At 52.7% G+C, this 7,745-nt stretch overlaps 1 protein-coding gene across 3 annotated transcripts in view; it reads right to left on the bottom strand.

Moving 5' to 3' along the window:
• LOC113213538 (uncharacterized) overlaps positions 1-7,745 on the bottom strand; it is a 123,725-nt gene that overhangs the window by 57,854 nt on the left and 58,126 nt on the right. The window contains exon 1 of one of the 3 annotated variants that reach the window (XM_052274571.1): positions 7,225-7,244. The exons of the other annotated variants lie outside the window; for them this stretch is intronic. The gene's annotated coding sequence lies outside the window, so the exon portion shown is untranslated. Of the gene's footprint in view, positions 1-7,224; positions 7,245-7,745 lie in introns of those variants that run through there. 3 annotated transcript variants of the gene reach the window in all.

Genomic DNA, 7,745 nt, shown 5'->3' on the forward strand with positions numbered 1-7,745 from the left:
GGGGGGGGCAATCAAAATAATGAAGGGGTCGGTACGCAATGCGCCGTCGCGTTCGGTCGAAACGTCGGCGCGGCACGACACGACACGTCCGACGCACATGCGAGGAGAGACGTCCGAGGTTTCTATAAAGGGGTGGTGTGCATCCTGGCCAGGCCATCAACACTATAAATGACCGGACACGTTTGTAAACTATGGCCGCGCAAGAACGTTTCGTAACCGTTTAGCCGTAGAGCCGAAAAAACTATAACCAGCCGACAACATTTTTGGTCACCGTTTTATAATGATGCTTAAGAAAAGTTGCCGACACTGTTATTGGTTTAGAAATTTAGAAAAGCCGTTTCATGATCGATCGCACGCAATCTTTCGCAATTAGGGTAGATCCACCTGCTCTGTAAGGCTGTCTCCTTCCCAGCAGAAACCCTGGCATATATTGCACGGCGACACTCTAGTGCATTGGCTGCAGAGCCACCGCCAGCCCCGACACTGGCACACTAGGGTCGGTGGACTTTGCTTGGCGCTGATCCCATGACCGTGCTGTTGTCTCCGCTGTCAATCCGATGTAGATGAGACGAGCTTCTCCATTCATGCACTCCCCCCCTCCCCTTCTCTCTTTTCCTCGCTCAGAGAATATTGTAACAGGATGAGACCTTGGATCCAGGCTGTTCTAAAGTGAAATCATCAACCCGACATCATGCATACTTGTGCTTAGCTTCCGTCTTTCAAAATAAAGTAAAAAACACATTTTTTGTTGAGTTTCTAGAACACGGGCACTGTCAAAGTTACGGAACGACTAGAATTTGCGCCAGTTTGTTGCTGTTGTGTCTTTCAGATTCAATCGGCAGAGTAAGAGAGCTCGACGCCTGCGAGACTGTGAGTAGGCTACCCTGCGGGACACACGTGCACTGCAAACAAAATGTTGCCTACCTACCAGGCGCTATGAAAGCAAACGTAGGCTGAACTTACAAGTTTCGTAATGGCGAATGACTGACTTACTTTTGGGGCCATCCCTTGTCCCTAAGTTGCATAAACCCAGTTTTGAAGCAGGAGGAATACTGACAAAGGGGTTAAAAAAATCAGTAGCAGGATGAGGAGGAGAAGGAAACGGTACACAGAATGCCGAGGTTACATAGCGCAGTGTTATGCATGTACCTCCGTCTGACGTGACTGCGGTAAGAGCAAAGCTGCTCGGAGCCAGAGAGAGAGAGAGAGAGAGAGAGAGAGAGAGAGAGAGACCAAAGAGGGGTGAAAGAAAGGAAGCGAGCGGGGACAAGGACGTCAGTGAAGGGTGGATGTGAAGTATGGGGGGGAGAGAGGGAGACGACGCGACGAGACAAAGCAGACGTTAGCCCGCACGTATGGAGGCACACACGCACACTGCATATTGTGCGCCCCAGTCACCTCAATTCGATCCCTCCCCGCTCAACCCTTCCCCTTCCCTCCTTCCCGTCCTCGCGAACCCCTCGGCCCTACTCACTCCGCACACACCAGCGCCGCCCCCGCCGCCGCCGCTCCGCCCCAGAGCTTCATGCCGATAATCACAGAGAAGAAAATGGGGTAAGAAAAAAAAAAGAAGCTGAATAGAAGGTCTGGGAAAAAAAGCTCACTTATCGTGAACCTCGTGGCATCTGAACCCTGAAGTCCCCTCTCTCTCTCTCTCTCTCTCTCTCTCTCTCTCTCTCTCTCTCTCTCTCTCTCTCTCTCATTCTCTACGGCGAGATTATTCCAAAAGGGTGCGGGGTAGAGGGGATACAGTGGCAGGGGTGCGAAAGAGATGGAGATACTCTCTCCCTCTCTCTCACTCGCGCGCTCCCACCCGCTACTCCAATTTCCTCCCCGCGCCACCGCTACGCTCCGCCACGCCACACCTCCCCCCCTCCACTCCCTGCCAATTTCTCGGCCCCAAAGTCTGTCACCATGAGGGTGTACTCCCCGCCACTTAGAGCCGGAGCCCGTATCACAACACGGCGCCGCAGTTCGACAAATTGAGGCAATTGCCCGTTCCGAAGGCGGTGATTATTTACACGAGAGAGATATGCAGCAGGCGGCCAGGGCCGGCGGGGCGGGCTACGCTTTTATCAATATGCACGCCTAGTCCGTCACGAAGGCAGAGAAATGTGTTTCCATTCCAGTCTTGTCATTACGATATTGAGCCACTGCCGCCACCAACCCACGCACAGCAAACCGACTCCTTGCTACGCCATTTCTCTCACCCTTTTTTTTCTCTCCCTTTTTCTCGCTCTTCGTTTCTCTCTCCCTTCCTGCTCCCCGCCTGCCTGCCGTGCGGTTAAGTGTAGCCAGCGCTCCCGCCAAAATAAAGTGAAGTTGGCGTGGGGATTTTAATAAGCCGGTAACGATAGCGGGCCTGACCCCATTCTGTGCCCCCTCGTCCCCCCTGCGCGCCGGGGCACCGTGACCCGGAGCCTCCGCACCGAGGAGAGGATGGTAATCAAGTAAACCAAGGACCCGCCAGACCGAGGCAAATTTTATTTGAAAAGATATATTGAAAAGGGAGTAAGCTGAAAGGTTAGTGAGTTCTGCAGAACTCATGCCGGTTTTCCTTGTTTGGGGACGCGATATCGCGCGCGATTCGATCAATGAGCCACAAAAAACACAAATGAAGTTGAGAATTATAAACTTGCTGATAAACCAAGCGTGCACGTGCAACTGCTTAACACTCTGAAGTGTGCAACCCCAAGTTCAGTACAACTTGCAAGTGTTCACTTACATGTATTTAACTTGCAGTTGCACACTCATTTTGTCAGAGCAAGGCGTGTACCTATATAAATCAACTGCACCCAGAAAATTCATTTTTCGAGACAAGTAAGGTTCGTCAGTCTGGAACAAACAGAAACGGATTTTTGATGCAAGTGCGTGCTTCGGTCAAGGAGACTGGGACTGGACTGGTCTTCATTTTTTTAGAGGTGAAAACTTGCTCTTGGATCTAGACGAAAACCCTTATCAACAGAAACGAGAATTTTTTTCTTGTCTATGGAGAAATGACTTTTCGCCGTGCGGCCCTCTCCTCCTCTCTAGAGTTTAAGAGATAACTTTTGTCGTCCCAGCTGCCTCAATTCGCCCCCTCACGCCCCTCACGCATGGAAGCGTATAAACTACTGTTTGCGGACCACTTTGTTGCGGTGCGATTTGGAACTAACTCAGGCGTGACGAAAAGTTATTTTAGTTTAGCGCGCGGGGGCTTCAGGCGCTAGGCACGCGGCAGCTGACTCCCCACCGCCGATGGATGATCGGATGCTCCTGGCCGCCTCCCACTCCCCCGCCTGTCCGAGCACCACACCGCACACCAAAAGCCGTGCTCGTCGTTAGCACCGAGTGGTTTGTTTTGTTTCGATTCCTTTATTTTACTTCCGGAGAGTAGTGTTCGTCCGACTGTGGGATGCTGTCTCTCGGGACAGACAGACCCGGACGTGGGGGGTATCGGGGGGTTGTGGGAGGGGGATCGTCGGCTGCCGGATGCTCCCGACGGCCCGATCACGATCCCAAAGGCCTCGGGCCGACGGTGTTCACGTGGACCGAGCAGGAAAAGGGACGGGTATGCAGCGGGCAGGGAGTCTGTTCGACTGGAACGAAGGACGAGAATGCTCTCCGCCTTATCGCCCTCTCTCTCTCTCTCTCTCTCTCTCTCTCTCTCTCTCTCTCTCTCTCTCCGTCTCTTTCGTACCGCACGGCCAGGTGTGCTACGGGCTAAAATATCGGGTTAAGCCTGTCATAAACGTGGTGACCCGATCGAGACGCACAAAAAGAGATGAAAGGGCAGAAAGTTCGTAGCAATTGCCTGCGCGTGGGGGGAGAGAGAGGGGGAGAGACGGAGAGATAGAGAGAGAGAGAGCAAATGTGACAAGGCCGTTGGTGTGCGCACGCTCGCGCGCATGTATGCAATCAGGGAGGCACGAAGCGTTAGGGAGGAGAGAGAGAGAGAGAGAGAGAGAGAGAGAGAGAGAGAGAGAGAGAACGAGAAGCGAAGGCAGACAGGGAGAGGAACTGGGACAAGAAGGAAATGGGGGTGGGTTTGAGGTGCGCCTCAGAGACTTGTTGACGAGATGGCGAATCCCAGCGCGCCACCCAGCTAAGCCCTGGGGGCCTAGTTCACCAGCAGCAGCACCAGCACTCGCAATGCCAGGGGGCCAGCCGCAGAATAAAGTCTCTGGTCCCCATTTTTTAACGTCTCCCCACAACTCTCTCTCTCTCTCTCCCGGCGTACGAAATAAGATGGATGCCCGAGGATGCCCACCACTTCACTTCACCGATAGCGAAACCCAAACGAAAGAAACAAACACAACGTCGAGGGAACCAATAGCACACGAAGTGTTCGATCCCGCACGTCTATAGCTTTTTTTTCCCCAGTCCAACATCGACCAGTCTCCTGTCAGTCTGATTGCGAGGAAATTGTCTCAGCCTCGACGGCGCCAGGTACACCGTGTCACTGAGGGGGGCACGGTAGGCATGGGCCAGGCCCAGAGCGAGCCATGCGATTGGCTGGCTCGGGATAGAGCGCACCGGCGCGGGCGCGCGCGCGCACACACACGCGCACACACGCACACACACACAGCGCCCGTCGTGAGTTCAGAACGTTCTTATTCCGGTGTTTGTCTCGACGGCTAATTCAATCAGTGCGGAATTTCATCACGCCGTCATCATGATGAATATGCATGCAGGGCGCCGCGCCCGGGGGGAGGGAGGGGGGCAGGCACGAGCAAAGGTAGCAGGGAAGGAAGGAAGCACAGGGCCTACACGTTATGAGCCTCTCCGACACGGAGCACGACGTCATTTAGAATTCATCTCACCTTTCGCTCCTGCCTCGACGCACGCTTTGCAATACGCTAAGTGCGTGTAATGTCGGGGTAAAAGTGTTGGTAACATTGTTCAGACCAACTTCTTATGGCACACAATAACTGGCGAAAGACAATTTTTGTCCAACCTGTATCTCCGCGAATGGGCCTAACTGTAGATACAAATCTGTCACTAAAGCTTCAAGATTGCATCTTGCAATGAACAAAACTGTCCCTTGCCAAGTAGCGGTTGGCATGCCTACGTTATTGTCTTTCCTGTTTGCTTTTTGTCCCTCCTAGTTTGCTAACAAAATATTTGAAACAAAAGAGAAATTTAAGTTTCCCGGACTTTGTACGCCAAAATACAAAACAACAAAAGCTCATCAGAAATTAAATTATAGGGTGCTTTGTTTTGCGATTACTGCCAGACGGCGAGACACTGAATTATTGGAAGGTAAGTCGCGATGGTGGTAGTTAGTTTGCAACTTAGGGAGTCAAACAAACAACCCAGCGACTTGGCGGCGGGGAGAGCGCACGGGGCGGCCCCAGCCCAGTCGGAAGGCGAAGTGGGGTGGCCCGACCCCTGCATCCGTCTGACTGTCTCTCCATCTCCACCCCTTCCCTCTCGCGCTCCATCTCCCTCTTTGTTTGCCTCGCTAACACTCGTCAATTTATGAGTCCTCGGAGCTAATTCCGCTGCAGCTCGACCCTGACGATCGGAATGATTTATCTCCGAGCCCAAAGTGACCCTACAACCAGGTCAGATCCGTCACAGAGAGTCAGCGTCTCGCCGATGCGTTGCGGCGGGACTGCTTTTTGGCGTTTGGTTCCGGGGCCCATACTTTCATCCTCCTGCTGTGAGACTGTCGTGGCGATGGTCAGGCTTACTCGCGAGTTTGGACTGGGTCCGGGCCGTATTACGACTGGGCGTGTGGCTTTCTGCGTCGAGGACCATTATGAACCCCCCCCCCCCCCCCCTCCAGTGCGACGACTGGACTGCCCTCTCTCTACTGGTCGTTGGGCCAGAAGAATGATTTCGCATCAAAGTCGTAAGCCGCGGCCACAACATTCTCATACTCCGCGGTTCGGAATGTAGGATGCAAATGAGCAGGCCTTTTAGAGCCTCTAGACGTTCGTCTGTTCGCCATAACGGTAGAGCGTTATTGCTGAGCTGAGCCGGGCGGGAAAGTTTGAACGGGCCGCGCGGGGAGGGCATGCGCAATAAAGATAATAAAAAAATGGAAAAAAATGAGGTAAAACGGCGTTGGGATTCCAAACCTACTCGGCGGCCCCGCAAAACATTTGAAGGGGGAAAATTTAAGAGAAAATAAAATATAAGGGGAAACGGACGAGCTGCGAGCCCTGTGCAACCGGACTGGCGTTAATCGCGTTGGAAGAGTGACGCGCTCAGGAGGACGGGGACCACCCGCGGCAGGTGAGCGGAGCGGAGAAGAGGGAGAGGGAGAGGGAGTGGGAGGAAGAGGGAGGTGGAGAGAGAGAGAGAGAGGGGGCGGGGGTAGAAAGATAAGCGTAAAGCTAACGGGAGACAGAGAGAGTAAGGAAGACGGGTGTGTTGTCGAAAAAAGTTGGTGTGTGGCAACATGACAGCTGTCCTGCGCGGCGCTAGGACTGGTGTGCAGGGTCACACGAGGGGCGGCTGCTGTGGATAGCGCTGTGGATAGATGACTGCGAGGCGGTGTGACTTTTACAAGTGTGATTTATTCAGGCCGTTTCAGCAAGACCTCTTCTGACGCTATTACACCATACCTCCCCCGTTTTTTGTTGTTTTTTTTTACGATTTTCCCATATCCCATGTTTTTTTGACCTACTTTTGTCTCCTCCGCTTTCTTCTTTCTTACGCCGTACATTTCCCTTTCTTTTTCCTGAAGGCGATGACGAACGATTCGTGGGGCAGGTAACGTCTTCATCTCCACGGCCTACACAAGCCTAAGGCCCCCACCCTTCTCCCTCTTCGTATTCCCATCTTCGCATCACTCGCGAGTCCTCACCCCCTCTACTCTGTCTTTTATTCACGTTGCTAAGGCAAAGAAGACAGAAACAGGAAATGTACAGAACCAATACGAGAGGGGGGAGGGGGGATCAGCTTTATGCAACACGGGGTAGGATTCTCCCTGCACACGGCGAGAGATGGAGATTGAGAGAGAGACAAAGAGACCGGAGAGGGCTGAGTTTGGAAAGAGGAACAGAGACGGAGTGAGGCAATGCCGTCGAGAAGATAACATATGAGGGTGAGAATGAGAAGGGGATGAGGTCGTTCTTTACGATTTTCAACGACACCCGCGCGTTCGAACCGTTGTGCATCCGCCCGCCCTAGTTCCCGCGCAAATTCCAATGGTATGGCTCCCACCTCCTCACTTCACCCTCTTTTCACTCCATTCTGTATGCGTACCTTATTCTCTATCGGTACCTTACTCACCGACTGAGGCGTTATTACTCTATGGACTTCGGGAAGGACTCGGGCGCGCTTACCTGAAACAGAGAGAGCGTGTTGTCGTTAGTCAACGTGCCGTTAATAGCTTAACTAGTATGACATTTTCACATTATCATCATGGATAATCTTTGAAACTTGTTCTCCGTTTACCAACGCCACAACAAAATTGCTAAAAGAAAACTATGGTTCATAGTGCCAACCATTATTCTTTGCGTTTTGCAGCTGGCACTTGAATCAAGAAACTATTTTTCTAGGTGTACCAAATAACTGAAAACAGAAACTGGGATGGAGGTTTGCTGAGCGGACTGCAGCAGGAACGTGCAGGGCGCATGGCTGCGGCTAAAAGTTCTCAACCAAAACGAATTCCTTATTCGCAAATTGATGGTGTGCAAAACAGCCAACTTGCCGGCGGCGGCTGGGATCGGGCGAACCAACTCGAGAAATACAGAGGGGCACGGTCAGAGGTGTGGGCCTGCAGCAGCTATGGGACGGAAGGGGCGGAGGCG

This window comes from Frankliniella occidentalis, unplaced genomic scaffold (genome assembly GCF_000697945.3).
Source record: "Frankliniella occidentalis isolate FOCC.00 unplaced genomic scaffold, Focc_3.1 Scaffold1, whole genome shotgun sequence".
NCBI classification, from domain to species: domain Eukaryota; kingdom Metazoa; phylum Arthropoda; class Insecta; order Thysanoptera; family Thripidae; genus Frankliniella; species Frankliniella occidentalis.